The sequence below is a fragment of the Dreissena polymorpha genome, chromosome 3, assembly GCF_020536995.1.
Source record: "Dreissena polymorpha isolate Duluth1 chromosome 3, UMN_Dpol_1.0, whole genome shotgun sequence".
Classification (NCBI taxonomy): domain Eukaryota; kingdom Metazoa; phylum Mollusca; class Bivalvia; order Myida; family Dreissenidae; genus Dreissena; species Dreissena polymorpha.
The window spans coordinates 62,073,331-62,088,556 of NC_068357.1; the positions used below are offsets into that span (position 1 = coordinate 62,073,331).

At 39.2% G+C, this 15,226-nt stretch overlaps 1 long non-coding RNA gene across 1 annotated transcript; it reads left to right on the forward strand.

Annotated features, from left to right (window-relative positions):
* Positions 1-12,503: 12,503 nt before the first annotated feature.
* Positions 12,504-13,421, forward strand: LOC127874428 (uncharacterized). Its single transcript, XR_008046915.1, has 2 exons — positions 12,504-12,630; positions 12,766-13,421. It is a non-coding gene; the product is annotated as an uncharacterized LOC127874428 (long non-coding RNA).
* Positions 13,422-15,226: the final 1,805 nt, after the last annotated feature.

A 15,226-nucleotide genomic window follows, 5' to 3' on the forward strand; every position in this document is an offset into this window, starting at 1 on the left:
TCTTTTTCCTTACAACCGGCATCGGTACAGTTATAATAATTTTTTTATTTAAAATAGGTTTTTAACCCTGTTTCAGCCAATGAATAAACCCGACAATTTGAAAGGCTGATTCAGGGTTAAAACCCAAACTGAAAATAGCCCAAGGGTTTAAAACCTAGTGTCATCACGGGATAGCCTGTGCAGTCCACACGTGCATCCCGCACTGGCTGACTACACAGGCTAATTAAATAATGTCAAGCTAAACATAACATAAGGCCACGACTTTTATATTTCTTGGTTTACAAAACCGCCGACCCTAATTTTTGGAAAATGGGAAGAAAAAATAAAATCGGAAAATCGTCTTTTTTTAAAATATTTTATTCCCGACCGCACTGCAAAACGAGCGAAACGAGAAAAAAAACGATCCTGTTTGAGTACGGTTGCGAATAAAATCAAGTAAGTACAATCAACGAATGGTTCACATATATTGCAGAGATCGGGATATTTTTCAATGTGACACATTATGTACCAGTCCTTTTATGGGCACTTCTCAAAATTTATTTCGGGTAAAAATTACAGACAATAAGAAAATCAGCGTCAGTCAAATGTCGACCCCATCAAAATTTATTTCCGTGTCTGTGACGCAACTATATTGTTTAACATGTTAATTATATTAAACAAACCCGATAGTATTTGATAATTAGTATAAATAATCCAATAAAACACTGCCATTATTTACGATATATGTGTTTAGGAATTTTGTAAACACGTCCGCCATAGTTTATAGGAACTGTACAGAAAGTTTGGAAATCGGAACAAATCGGTATATCTCGGAAAATCATTGATAAATGTATTTGTCGTTTCAATGCTTAGGGCCGAGTAATTTCGGCAAATCGGAACTCAACTTGTGTAAAACACTAGCTCAATTAACCGTTAAACTCCGCCTCCGTTCTCTGCAAAAGATTTGAAGGCGGAGCTATGCACGTGCTTTTATTAAATTGGAGGATTGCAATTGAGAAACAAACACACGATTGGTTCGGCATGTTGATTGCTAGACAAAGGAAGCCAATTTTTTCGGCGCGAAATTTGTCGCTTAATTGCTTCCGACAGAAAGCGGCTTTCCTTTGATGACGTCAAACTGTCGATTCACACAGACTGCACATTTTCGGAAGACTTTAACTGACTCCTTGTTTACAATTCCAGTAAAAAAAAAACACTTGCTAACATTAAACTTTGGATTAAATTATCAAAATAAAGCAAAAGCGAAGTTGACAAATATGATTAAATTAATTCGCGTCAGTTCAAATAAGACGTTTTGCGTTCAAAAAATCAACGAGTTTTGATGACAACAACAACTTTGACAAACATTACCGCGACGACGCATGGATCGATCTACCTCGATTTTTTTTTCATGTACGATCTCATAAGTCGAGTAAGAGCAAACACATACCGGGTAATTTGTGTATGAGTAGTTTATCTTATATAAGATTTAAGCAACGGGCATCGCATTGCGTAATGGTGCGCATCCAATTTTGGAAATGAAGCGCAGTTTTTCGTTTTAATGGGAGAAGAACGCATGTCATGTAATGGAGTGTTTAAAATTGCCTGATGTTACATAAGGTGCTGTTAGGACTCATTTCATTTGAAGATATAGTTGTGTTTCATTGCATAATTTGATTTTTTGTCTCTGTGTTAAGGTTATAAAAGATATGATCTCTTTGTTCTGATGTTATTAGTATTAACTTTTTTTTCCAATGTTTTTTTTTTTTTTTTTTTTTTCGACCGCCCGATGGACCATTTTCAAAATAATTTTTGTAAACCAATAAAAAAAAAAGTCGTGGCCTAACATGATAATATAAACCTGAAACCCTGAATGAGCCAATGGAATTAAATATTAATTTTATTTACTATTACTTGTGTCAAGTGATTACCGGTTCAAATCAGGGGGAATCACAAGCTCAACAAATCACAGAGCTAATTACAAAAAGAAAGAAAAAAACAAAAACAAGCAAAATGCATGGTTACGCGCTATATGTTGGCTGGGCCTTCAGCCCCATCTCCATTCGATCGCGTGGGGGATGACGTTGGTGCTGGGGGAAGGTGGATGGCCACAAACGGAGTGGCGTCTGTATAGATCCTAAAGTCAATGAGGTTGTCTAGCAGATACTTGACAACCACAGTGACTTCATTGTCTAAAGAAACCAAACCCATATAATCCATACACGCGAAGGGTCGCCACATCCATGCCAACACCATTCCACCCATACACAAACGCATCTACCTGCGGTAAATCTAATGTAGAAACCAACACTATAGCGGTTGGAGCATCCATCCTGCTTGCTGGATTATGGGGTTATGAATGACCGATGTATCAAAAAATTACAAGACCATGAAACCCTGAATCAGCCAATCAAATTCAAAGTTAGATTTATTGATACATTTGCGTCCAATGTATTGATAGGGTTAGGGGCACGGGCCGACCTCTCTATGTCCGACTTGAAGACGAGCGCAATCTCCTGCTCCTCGTCGGGGGACATCCTTTGTCTTTTCGATCGTACACCAAGCTGTGTCATGGCACGTTCGTCAGATTGGTGGCTGATCTGCGTCGCACTGTCCTCTGGTTCATCTGTTCTTACCCTACTCCTCCTCTTCCACACCACATGGGATGCATCGTCCTCATCGGAAGAGTACTTTTATTTAAAATAGGTTTTTAACCCTGTTTCAGCCAATGAATAAACCCGACAATTTGAATGGCTGATTCAGGGTTAAAACCCAAACTGAAAATAGCCCAAGGGTTTAAAACCTAGTGTCATCACGGGATAGCCTGTGCAGTCCACACGTGCATCCTGCACTGGCTGACTACACAGGCTAATTAAATAATGTCAAGCTAAACATAACATAACATGATAATATAAACCTGAAACCCTGAATGAGCCAATGGAATTAAATATTAATTTTATTTACTATTACTTGCGTCAAGTGATTACCGGTTCAAATCAGGGGGAATCACAAGCTCAACAAATCACAGAGCTAATTACAAAAAGAAAGAAAAAAACAAAAACAAGCAAAATGCATGGTTACGCGCTATATGTTGGCTGGGCCTTCAGCCCCATCTCCATTCGATCGCGCGGGGGATGACGTTGGTGCTGGGGGAGGGTGGATGGCCACAAACGGAGTGGCGTCTGTATAGATCCTAAAGTCAATGAGGTTGTCTAGCAGATACTTGACAACCACATTGACTTCATTGTCTAAAGAAACCAAACCCATATAATCCGTACACGCGAAGGGTCGCCACATCCATGCCAACACCATTCCACCCATATACAAACGCATCTACCTGCGGTAAATCTAATGCAGAAACCAACACTATAGCGGTTGGAGCATCCATCCTGCTTGCTGGATTATGGGGTTATGAATGACCGATGTATCAAAAAATTACAAGATCATGAAACCCTGAATCAGCCAATCAAATTCAAAGTTAGATTTATTGATACATTTGCGTCCAATGTATTGATAGGGTTAGGGGCACGGGCCGACCTCTCTATGTCCGACTTGAAGACGAGCGCAATCTCCTGCTCCTCGTTGGGGGACATCCTTTGCCTTTTCGATCGTGCACCAAGCTGTGTCATGGCACGTTCGTCAGATTGGTGGCTGATCTGCGTCGCACTGTCCTCTGGTTCATCTGTTCTAACCCTACTCCTCCTCTTCCACACCACATGCGAAGCATCGTCCTCATCGGAAGAGTACTTTTATTTAAAATAGGTTTTTAACCCTGTTTCAGCCAATGAATAAACCCGACAATTTGAATGGCTGATTCAGGGTTAAAACCCAAACTGAAAATAGCCCAAGGGTTTAAAACCTAGTGTCATCACGGGATAGCCTGTGCAGTCCACACGTGCATCCCGCACTGGCTGACTACGCAGGCTAATTAAATAATGTCAACTAAACATAACATAACATGATAATATAAACCTGAAACCCTGAATGAGCCAATGGAATTAAATATTAATTTTATTTACTATTACTTGTGTCAAGTGATTACCGGTTCAAATCAGGGGGAATCACAAGCTCAACAAATCACAGAGCTAATTACAAAAAGAAAGAAAAAAACAAAAACCAGCAAAATGCATGGTTACGCGCTATATGTTGGCTGGGCCTTCAGCCCCATCTCCATTCGATCGCGCGGGGGATGACGTTGGTGCTGGGGGAGGGTGGATGGCCACAAACGGAGTGGCGTCTGTATAGATCCTAAAGTCAATGAGGTTGTCTAGCAGATACTTGACAACCACATTGACTTCATTGTCTAAAGAAACCAAACCCATATAATCCGTACACGCGAAGGGTCGCCACATCCATGCCAACACCATTCCACCCATACACAAACGCATCTACCCGCGGTAAATCTAATGCAGAAACCAACACTACAGCGGTTGGAGCATCCATCCTGCTTGCTGGATTATGGGGTTATGAATGACCGATGTATCAAAAAATTACAAGATCATGAAACCCTGAATCAGCCAATCAAATTCAAAGTTAGATTTATTGATACATTTGCGTCCAATGTATTGATAGGGTTAGGGGCACGGGCCGACCTCTCTATGTCCGACTTGAAGACGAGCGCAATCTCCTGCTCCTCGTCGGGGGACATCCTTTGTCTTTTCGATCGTACACCAAGCTGTGTCATGGCACGTTCGTCAGATTGGTGGCTGATCTGCGTCGCACTGTCCTCTGGTTCATCTGTTCTAACCCTACTCCTCCTCTTCCACACCACATGGGATGCATCGTCCTCATCGGAAGAGTACTTTTATTTAAAATAGGTTTTTAACCCTGTTTCAGCCAATGAATAAACCCGACAATTTGAATGGCTGATTCAGGGTTAAAACCCAAACTGAAAATAGCCCAAGGGTTTAAAACCTAGTGTCATCACGGGATAGCCTGTGCAGTCCACACGTGCATCCCGCATTGGCTGACTACACAGGCTAATTAAATAATGTCAAGCTAAACATAACATAACATGATAATATAAACCTGAAACCCTGAATGAGCCAATGGAATTAAATATTAATTTTATTTACTATTACTTGCGTCAAGTGATTACCGGTTCAAATCAGGGGGAATCACAAGCTCAACAAATCACAGAGCTAATTACAAAAAGAAAGAAAAAAACAAAAACAAGCAAAATGCATGGTTATGCGCTATATGTTGGCTGGGCCTTCAGCCCCATCTCCATTCGATCGCGCGGGGGATGACGTTGGTGCTGGGGGAGGGTGGATGGCCACAAACGGAGTGGCGTCTGTATAGATCCTAAAGTCAATGAGGTTGTCTAGCAGATACTTGACAACCACATTGACTTCATTGTCTAAAGAAACCAAACCCATATAATCCGTACACGCGAAGGGTCGCCACATCCATGCCAACACCATTCCACCCATACACAAACGCATCTACCCGCGGTAAATCTAATGCAGAAACCAACACTATAGCGGTTGGAGCATCCATCCTGCTTGCTGGATTATGGGGTTATGAATGACCGATGTATCAAAAAATTACAAGATCATGAAACCCTGAACCAGCCAATCAAATTCAAAGTTAGATTTATTGATACATTTGCGTCCAATGTATTGATAGGGTTAGGGGCACGGGCCGACCTCTCTATGTCCGACTTGAAGACAAGCACAATCTCCTGCTCCTCGTCGGGAGACATCCTTTGTCTTTTCGATCGTACACCAAGCTGTGTCATGGCACGTTCGTCAGATTGGTGGCTGATCTGCGTCGCACTGTCCTCTGGTTCATCTGTTCTAACCCTACTCCTCCTCTTCCACACCACATGGGATGCATCGTCCTCATCGGAAGAGTACTTTTATTTAAAATAGGTTTTTAACCCTGTTTCAGCCAATGAATAAACCCGACAATTTGAATGGCTGATTCAGGGTTAAAACCCAAACTGAAAATAGCCCAAGGGTTTAAAACCTAGTGTCATCACGGGATAGCCTGTGCAGTCCACACGTGCATCCCGCACTGGCTGACTACACAGGCTAATTAAATAATGTCAAGCTAAACATAACATAACATGATAATATAAACCTGAAACCCTGAATGAGTCAATGGAATTAAATATTAATTTTATTTACTATTACTTGCGTCAAGTGATTACCGGTTCAAATCAGGGGGAATCACAAGCTCAACAAATCACAGAGCTAATTACAAAAAGAAAGAAAAAAACAAAAACAAGCAAAATGCATGGTTACGCGCTATATGTTGGCTGGGCCTTCACCCCCTTCTCCATTCGATCGCGCGGGGGATGACGTTGGTGCTGGGGGAGGGTGGATGGCCACAAACGGAGTGGCGTCTGTATAGATCCTAAAGTCAATAAGGTTGTCTAGCAGATACTTGACAACCACATTGACTTCATTGTCTAAAGAAACCAAACCCATATAATCCGTACACGCGAAGGGTCGCCACATCCATGCCAACACCATTCCACCCATACACAAACGCATCTACCCGCGGTAAATCTAATGCAGAAACCAACACTATAGCGGTTGGAGCATCCATCCTGCTTGCTGGATTATGGGGTTATGAATGACCGATGTATCAAAAAATTACAAGACCATGAAACCCTGAATCAGCCAATCAAATTCAAAGTTAGATTCATTGATACATTTGCGTCCAATGTATTGATAGGGTTAGGGGCACGGGCCGACCTCTCTATGTCCGACTTGAAGACGAGCCCAATCTCCTGCTCCTCGTCGGGGGACATCCTTTGTCTTTTTGATCGTGCACCAAGCTGTGTCATGGCACGTTCGTCAGATTGGTGGCTGATCTGCGTCGCACTGTCCTCTGGTTCATCTGTTCTAACCCTACTCCTCCTCTTCCACACCACATGCGATGCATCGTCCTCATCGGAAGAGTACTTTTATTTAAAATAGGTTTTTAACCCTGTTTCAGCCAATGAATAAACCCGACAATTTGAATGGCTGATTCAGGGTTAAAACCCAAACTGAAAATAGCCCAAGGGTTTAAAACCTAGTGTCATCACGGGATAGCCTGTGCAGTCCACACGTGCATCCCGCACTGGCTGACTACACAGGCTAATTAAATAATGTCAAGCTAAACATAACATAACATGATAATATAAACCTGAAACCCTGAATGAGCCAATGGAATTAAATATTAATTTTATTTACTATTACTTGCGTCAAGTGATTACCGGTTCAAATCAGGGGGAATCACAAGCTCAACAAATCACAGAGCTAATTACAAAAAGAAAGAAAAAAACATAAACAAGCAAAATGCATGGTTACGCGCTATATGTTGGCTGGGCCTTCAGCCCCATCTCCATCCGATGCGCGGGGGATGACGTTGGTGCTGGGGGAGGGTGGATGGCCACAAACGGAGTGGCGTCTGTATAGATCCTAAAGTCAATGAGGTTGTCTAGCAGATACTTGACAACCACATTGACTTCATTGTCTAAAGAAACCAAACCCATATAATCCGTACACGCGAAGGGTCGCCACATCCATGCCAACACCATTCCACCCATACACAAACGCATCTACCTGCGGTAAATCTAATGCAGAAACCAACACTATAGCAGTTGGAGCATCCATCCTGCTTGCTGGATTATGGGGTTATGAATGACCGATGTATCAAAAAATTACAAGATCATGAAACCCTGAATCAGCCAATCAAATTCAAAGTTAGATTCATTGATACATTTGCGTCCAATGTATTGATAGGGTTAGGGGCACGGGCCGACCTCTCTATGTCCGACTTCAAGACGAGCGCAATCTCCTGCTCCTTGTCAGGGGACATCGTTTGTCTTTTCGATCGTGCACCAAGCTGTGTCATGGCACGTTCGTCAGATTGGTGGCTGATCTGCGTCGCACTGTCCTCTGGTTCATCTGTTCTAACCCTACTCCTCCTCTTCCACACCACATGCGATGCATCGTCCTCATCGGAAGAGTACTTTTATTTAAAATAGGTTTTTAACCCTGTTTCAGCCAATGAATAAACCCGACAATTTGAATGGCTGATTCAGGGTTAAAACCCAAACTGAAAATAGCCCAAGGGTTTAAAACCTAGTGTCATCACGAGATAGCCTGTGCAGTCCACACGTGCATCCCGCACTGGCTGACTACACAGGCTAATTAAATAATGTCAAGCTAAACATAACATAACATGATAATATAAACCTGAAACCCTGAATGAGCCAATGGAATTACATATTAATTTTATTTACTATTACTTGCGTCAAGTGATTACCGGTTCATATCAGGGGGAATCACAAGCTCAACAAATCACAGAGCTAATTACAAAAAGAAAGAAAAAAACAAAAACAAGCAAAATGCATGGTTACGCGCTATATGTTGGCTGGGCCTTCAGCTCCATCTCCATTCGATCGCGCGGGGGATGACGTTGGTGCTGGGGGAGGGTGGATGGCCACAAACGGAGTGGCGTCTGTATAGATCCTAAAGTCAATGAGGTTGTCTAGCAGATACTTGACAACCACAGTGACTTCATTGTCTAAAGAAACCAAACCCATATAATCCGTACACGCGAAGGGTCGCCACATCCATACCAACACCATTCCACCCAGACACAAACGCATCTACCCGCGGTAAATCTAATGCAGAAACCAACACTATAGCAGTTGGAGCATCCATCCTGCTTGCTGGATTATGGGGTTATGAATGACCGATGTATCAAAAAATTACAAGACCATGAAACCCTGAATCAGCCAATCAAATTCAAAGTTAGATTTATTGATACATTTGCGTCCAATGTATTGATAGGGTTAGGGGCACGGGCTGACCTCTCTATGTCCGACTTGAAGACGAGCCCAATCTCCTGCTCCTCGTCGGGGGACATCCTTTGTCTTTTCGATCGTGCACCAAGCTGTGTCATGGCACGTTCGTCAGATTGGTGGCTGATCTGCGTCGCACTGTCCTCTGGTTCATCTGTTCTAACCCTACTCCTCCTCTTCCACACCACATGCGATGCATCGTCCTCATCGGAAGAGTACTGCGGCAGTGCCATCCTCTTCACTTCACTTCACCATATTTGTTCAGAAGTAGTGTCTAGATGATGTGACCTGTAAAATTTTTTTTAAAAAATCTGACAAGCTTTTGCAGCCGAGCGTGGTACCCGTTATGCAGTGCCCTTGTTAAGCTCCCCTAAAATTTATTTTGGGGGAGCATATAGTTGCCGTTTTGTCTGTCCGTGTGTGCGTCTGTCTGTCCGTCCGTGCACAATTTTTTTAGGGGCTATTTCTCAGTAACTAATTACCGGAATCGAATGAAACTTTATGGGAAGCTTAACTACCAAGAGGAGATGTGCATATTATCAGCGGGTTCTGGTCGGATGATTTTTCACAGAGTTATGGCCCTTTGAAATTTTTGAAATTTTCCATTAACTGTACATATAGTGCAATTCTTGAACGGGCTATTTCTCTGCAACTAATGAACGGAATTGAATGAAACTTTATGGGAAGCTTCACTACCAAGAGGAGATGTGCATATTATCAGCGGGTTGTGGTCAGATGATTTTTCACAGAGTTATGGCCCTTTGAAATTTTCTATAAAAAAATTATTGTCCCCCCAACGACTGTGCCCTCAAGACATTTCCTTTTATCTGAATATATAGTGCAATATTGTGACAAAAAAAACTTTGGGGAGCATCACCCGTCTCCGACGGTTTCTTGTTTTATACTGGAGTGATAGTATTTCCAAAATGCAGTTAAAAGTTTGTCCGCTAAATCAATTTCTCCAATACTTCCAAATGCTTTTGACACTGGGAGTTGAAGTCATGTGATTCATGCAATAAACAGGAACGAAGAGCAGATTGCACAACAACTGTTTCCTTTCTCCAACCATAACTGATGGCCCGTCACTGGCAAACAACGTCATCTTCATAAGGTCAATGTTGCATTTCAAAAGGGAAAAGTCGAGGTGACGTGGCACAGCGCCACCCAAAAAATCCTGGTAAAAATACTCCTAATGAAGGGCCGTATGTGCAGCGTCTGACAGAAATGCTATTGATACATGTAAAACCCATGGCTTTACAGAAAATAATAACCACATTTAACAGTATGTTCGTGTGTATAAGTCTTTATAAATATTTATTAAATGATCTTAAATATCAAATTAACCATGGCCTACAAGCTCAACCTTACTCTTGGAACCTTGTCGACCTTTATATGAGCCACTTTTAGAAGGGTCACAAGATCGAGAACCTGGCAGAGATTTGAGACATCGTTTATGATGGCGAGAACTAGAAACATCTCTGCCAGAGAACTTCTTTTGGACACTCCTGACTTCATGATGCTTTAAGCGAACTTGGGGTGCATTTGCTTTATGCCTCCTATTCGCATTATTGTCAGTGCCCGAGTTGGATGTTTCAGTTTTGGGGTAATTAAAGCTTAGCCTTTTTGAACTTTCAGTGTATTGAGGTCTGCTACTTTCCATTTGTGTACTTGGTACCTCCGGTAAAAAGTTAAGATGCCCTGTAAAAAATATGACTGAACAGATTGATAGGAAAGATACCAACAAATCAGGGTTGTTAGGGTGCCTTCCTAGAATTGGCATGTTACATGTAGCTTTAATAATTTTAATCAGAAAGATTTTCTCAGTTGAATTATCTGAAGGGATATTAAATAATTATAACTCTCTGATTATACTCCTTTAATGACGTTTCGGCATAATGCCTTTATCAAAACATTGAAAATTATATGTTAACTACACTGCAACGCCGATATATCGCGGACCGGTATATCGCGCTGTCCAATATATCGCGCTTTGGCTATGGCTCCCAAAAATCTGACAAGCATCATCACTAAATGACATGTTTTAATCTGAGAATTCGCTAACTTAAGCAAAAAACCGGTTCTAGCTAGTATTAACTCCCTATATTTCGCGGCTTACTTTGGCACGCAGTGAAGCGTGAACAACAGTCGATTAGTGATAGTGTTGTTAACACACAGCTGGGGTTGTTTTCAACACTTAGGAAATAACCAATTGAAGTGTCATTGCAATGGTAATATTGGCAGTATACTGGTATATAAATCATTAAATTTGGTACTAGTCGTGAATTTCTTTGTCGTGATAAAAAGCGCGCGAAAATTGGCGTGGGTGTATTTTTTTGTAAATAAATATTTCGTAGCGGGTACAACATTGAGATAATTTAATTTCCATTGAACGTTTCGTTGTAAATTTCAACTAAAGTACCGCGGTATCTCGCGAATTATGTGGCATTGACATTTCCTCTTAATAAAATTAAATTCAAACAGGCTGTATCGTTACCTTTACGCTGTTTCAGTTTCTTAATTAGGACTACTTATAAGGGTAAATTCCAATCTATGCACAATTGTATTTTATACGTTTTTTTTACGGCAAGAATTCTTTTTAGCTGATTCGCGAGCGATATTATACATGAAAATAAAAAATATAATTTACATTTCGGTTTTCATGATTATTACAGATACCGGTACGTATGTAGTTATGAAAATGTTGATTGTAGAATTGGTTTGCAATTATTACTATACAAATATGTAGCAGCGCCGTATATAAAATGAAAATATTGGAAAATTTGACAAATTAACCGCAATAAAATAAAGTTAGACATTTCTAGAGTTATATCGCGCGCCGGATATATCGCGCTCGTGGTCTTTGGACCCCACCAACCGCGATATATCGGCGTTGCAGTGTACATTTTTACGTCTTTTGACTGCACAATTTAAATAACAAAGAAAAATGTTTTTAAACGTCAAATGACGTTGTACATGATTTGACAACTTTGTTGTGAGTTTGTTGTCAAGATAAGTTGTTAAGAAGTGTTTGTTTATATATTATTCAGTTATTTGGAATACGATTTGTTCATGGAATTGTCTTTTGAAAATTGAATATTGAACTCGAATAATTTTGATGTAACGCCTCCTTGATGTAGTTTAACTTTTTCTGTGAGAGGTTTGGGAGGAAGCCGGACTGCAACGCCAAATAGAAAAACACCATTTATTTACAAAGAAGGAATGCAGTCTAATATACAAATACAATACACAAATTACTTAAAATCACTTATACACAATTTAAGTCTATAGAGCCACTCGCTTTGAAAGTAAATATTAATTTACTTAAGCTGTAACAAACATAATTATTAAATTGATATAAATTAACAGACCTAATTCTATTGCATTGAAATAGTAATACAATTAATGTAAGTATACATGTTTTATTTCATAACTGACTTATCATTGAAACTGACAAAAATTCTGAATAAATAATTATATTACCATAAAACAGTAAAGTATTTGAAGCTTGAAGTAAAACAAATTAAATCAAATATAATGTAGTAAAATCAGTTTCTTACCTGCAACGCCAAATAGAAAAACACCATTTATTTACAAAGAAGGAATGCAGTACAGATGGAGGTCTGCATTTCCTTTTTTAGCCGGATTTTTTTCGAAAAAATCTCGGCTTATAGATTGATGTTGTCGGGCGGGCGGGCGGGCGGGGTGGCGGCGTGCTCGAAAATGTTAAAGTTCTTATTTCATGGTATAACTTTGGTATGCTTGGACCTAGAGTCTTCAAACTTGACATGAAGGTTGGCCAGGATTAACAGATGACCACTGGTCATTTCAAGGTCATTCATTTGAAGGTCAAGGTCACTGTGACCTTCAATATAAAAAATGTTAAAGTTGTTATAACTTTGGTATGCTTGGACCTAGAGTCTTGAAACTTGACATGAAGGTTGGCCATAACTAGTTAGTAACCACTGGTCATTCATTTGAAGGTCAAGGTCACTGTGACCTTGAATGTAAAAATGTTAAAGTTCTTATTTCATGGTATAACTTTGGTATGCTTGGACCTAGAGTCTTCAAACTTGACATGAAGGTTGGCCAGGATTAACAGATGACCACTGGTCATTTCAAGGTCATTCATTTGAAGGTGAAGGTCACTGTGACCTTCAATATAAAAATGTTAAAGTTGTTATAACTTTGGTATGCTTGGACCTAGAGTCTTGAAACTTGACATGAAGGTTGGCCAGAACTAGTAAGTAACCACTGGACATTTCAAGGTCATTCATTTGAAGGTCAAGGTCACTGTGACCTTGAATGTAAAAATGTTAAAGTTGTTATAACTTTGGTATGCTTGGACCTAGAGTCTTGAAACTTGACATGAAGGTTGGCCAGAACTAGTAAGTAACCACTGGACATTTCAAGGTCATTCATTTGAAGGTCAAGGTCACTGTGACCTTGAATGTAAAAATGTTAAAGTTCTTATTTCATGTTATAACTTTGGTATGCTTGTACCTAGAGTCTTCAAACTTGAAATAAAGATTGGCCAGTACTAGAAGATGACCACTGGTCATTTCAATGTCATTCATTTGAAGGTCAAGGTCACTGTGACCTTAAATGTTAAAATGTTAAAATTGTTATAACTTTGGTATGCTTGGACATAGAGTCTTCAAACTTGACATGAAGGTTTGCAAGAGCACACTTAGATGACCACTGGTCATTTCAAGGTCATTCATTCTAAGGTCAAGGTCACTGTGACCTTGAATGTAAAAATGTTAAAATTGTTATAACTTTGATAGAAACCTTTTGGAGTGATCATAAGGCTGTCTGGATTTCTGTGTAGGTATGTGAAAGCAAAACAATAAATAGTATTATTTCATCTAAGTTTATTTTCTTACATTTGATAATGAAATTGATGGAAACTTCAAACAATATGTTACTAATTTGCTAATAAAAAAATTGAGATCAAACTTTCCTAATTGTCAATTCAAGTTCATATTTGTGACCTTAAATGTTATTGTTGTTCATGTATATGCATGCATTCAAAACATAACACAAGGTTTGCTCATGCCTTGAAAAGTACTTACATTTCATTTTGACCTTTGAACAATATTTCAGTAATTTAAGTATTGCATTGACAAAAACACGAAAGGTACTTTCCTGTCATTTAAATCAAAAATCCGGCTTCAATGCGGTCATCTCCGACCGCGGAACTCTTGTATACTAGTTTGGTGTAACCTAGGAATTTGTTGCATAATTGGCGTTACCAGGTGGTTATAGAAAACCAATACAGAAAACATTTGTTGTCAAATCAAATCCACAATAAACAACACTATTATAAAGGAACCTTGATAAATAAGTAATGCATATTGCATCATAAAAGGGTTTGTTGATTTGCATGGAATGTTGTACCAATACAATGACAAAGGCTATGAGACAAACTTGTTAATAACAACCATAATCTTATATCAGTAAGAGTTCAAGTAAATGCTTATTACAAATGTCTTTGTACATTTTTTGGATATTTGGATTGTATATTTGGAAGGTTGTTAGAATAAGTTATAGCTAGTGGTACTCTCTTGTTGGCTGTTTTATTTGTTTCTTTCTTCTTAAATAAGTCTTTCCTATTTAATTTATCAACTCGGGATAATTCATGGTTTACAAATTTATTTGGATATCCTCTTTTCTGTAGATTCTGTTTTAGTTGTTTTTTCGATGTCTGTATTTGTTTTCGTCACAACATATTCTTTTTAAACTTATTCCTAATACATAGGGTATTGTTTTCTTCACATTTGTTGGATGGTCTGAGTCATATTGGACATATTGATGTTTATCGGTTGGCTTCGAGTATAAATCAGTTGTTATTTTATTATCTTCTAGTTGAATTTTTGTGTCTAATAAGTCTATCTGTGTTGTTTTCCATCTTAATTCTACTTTGATGTTTTCATGTATTTTGTTAGCATAGTCGAAAAATTTCATGAGTTCGTCAATTCCATGTGTCCATAGTCCAAACCCATCATCTATGAAACGTTTATAGAATATTGGTTGTTTATTGTATTCAGATAATTGTTCATCCCATTTTCTCATGTAACAACAGGCATAATTTCTCCCAAGTTTCGATCCAATAGCTACTTCCTCTTTTTGTCTGTATTCTTGTCCACAAAATTTGATCACATTATTTTCTAAAACAGTTTCAATCATTTCAATCACCGCTTCAGTGTTGATGGTCTTAGTACAGCGTTCATTTAAAGCTTGTTTGCACGCCTCTTTCTTTGGAATCGATGGGTATAACTTGACAACATCAAAACAGTAAGTTTAGGTAGCTTATAATTACATATGATTATGATTGTTTTATTGTAAAATATCAATTTATTAAATATATAAAGAACACATTTAACATAAGATTAAGACACAATATGTCAGTGTTTAACGTCATTTCATTTTTGGCGAATTTTT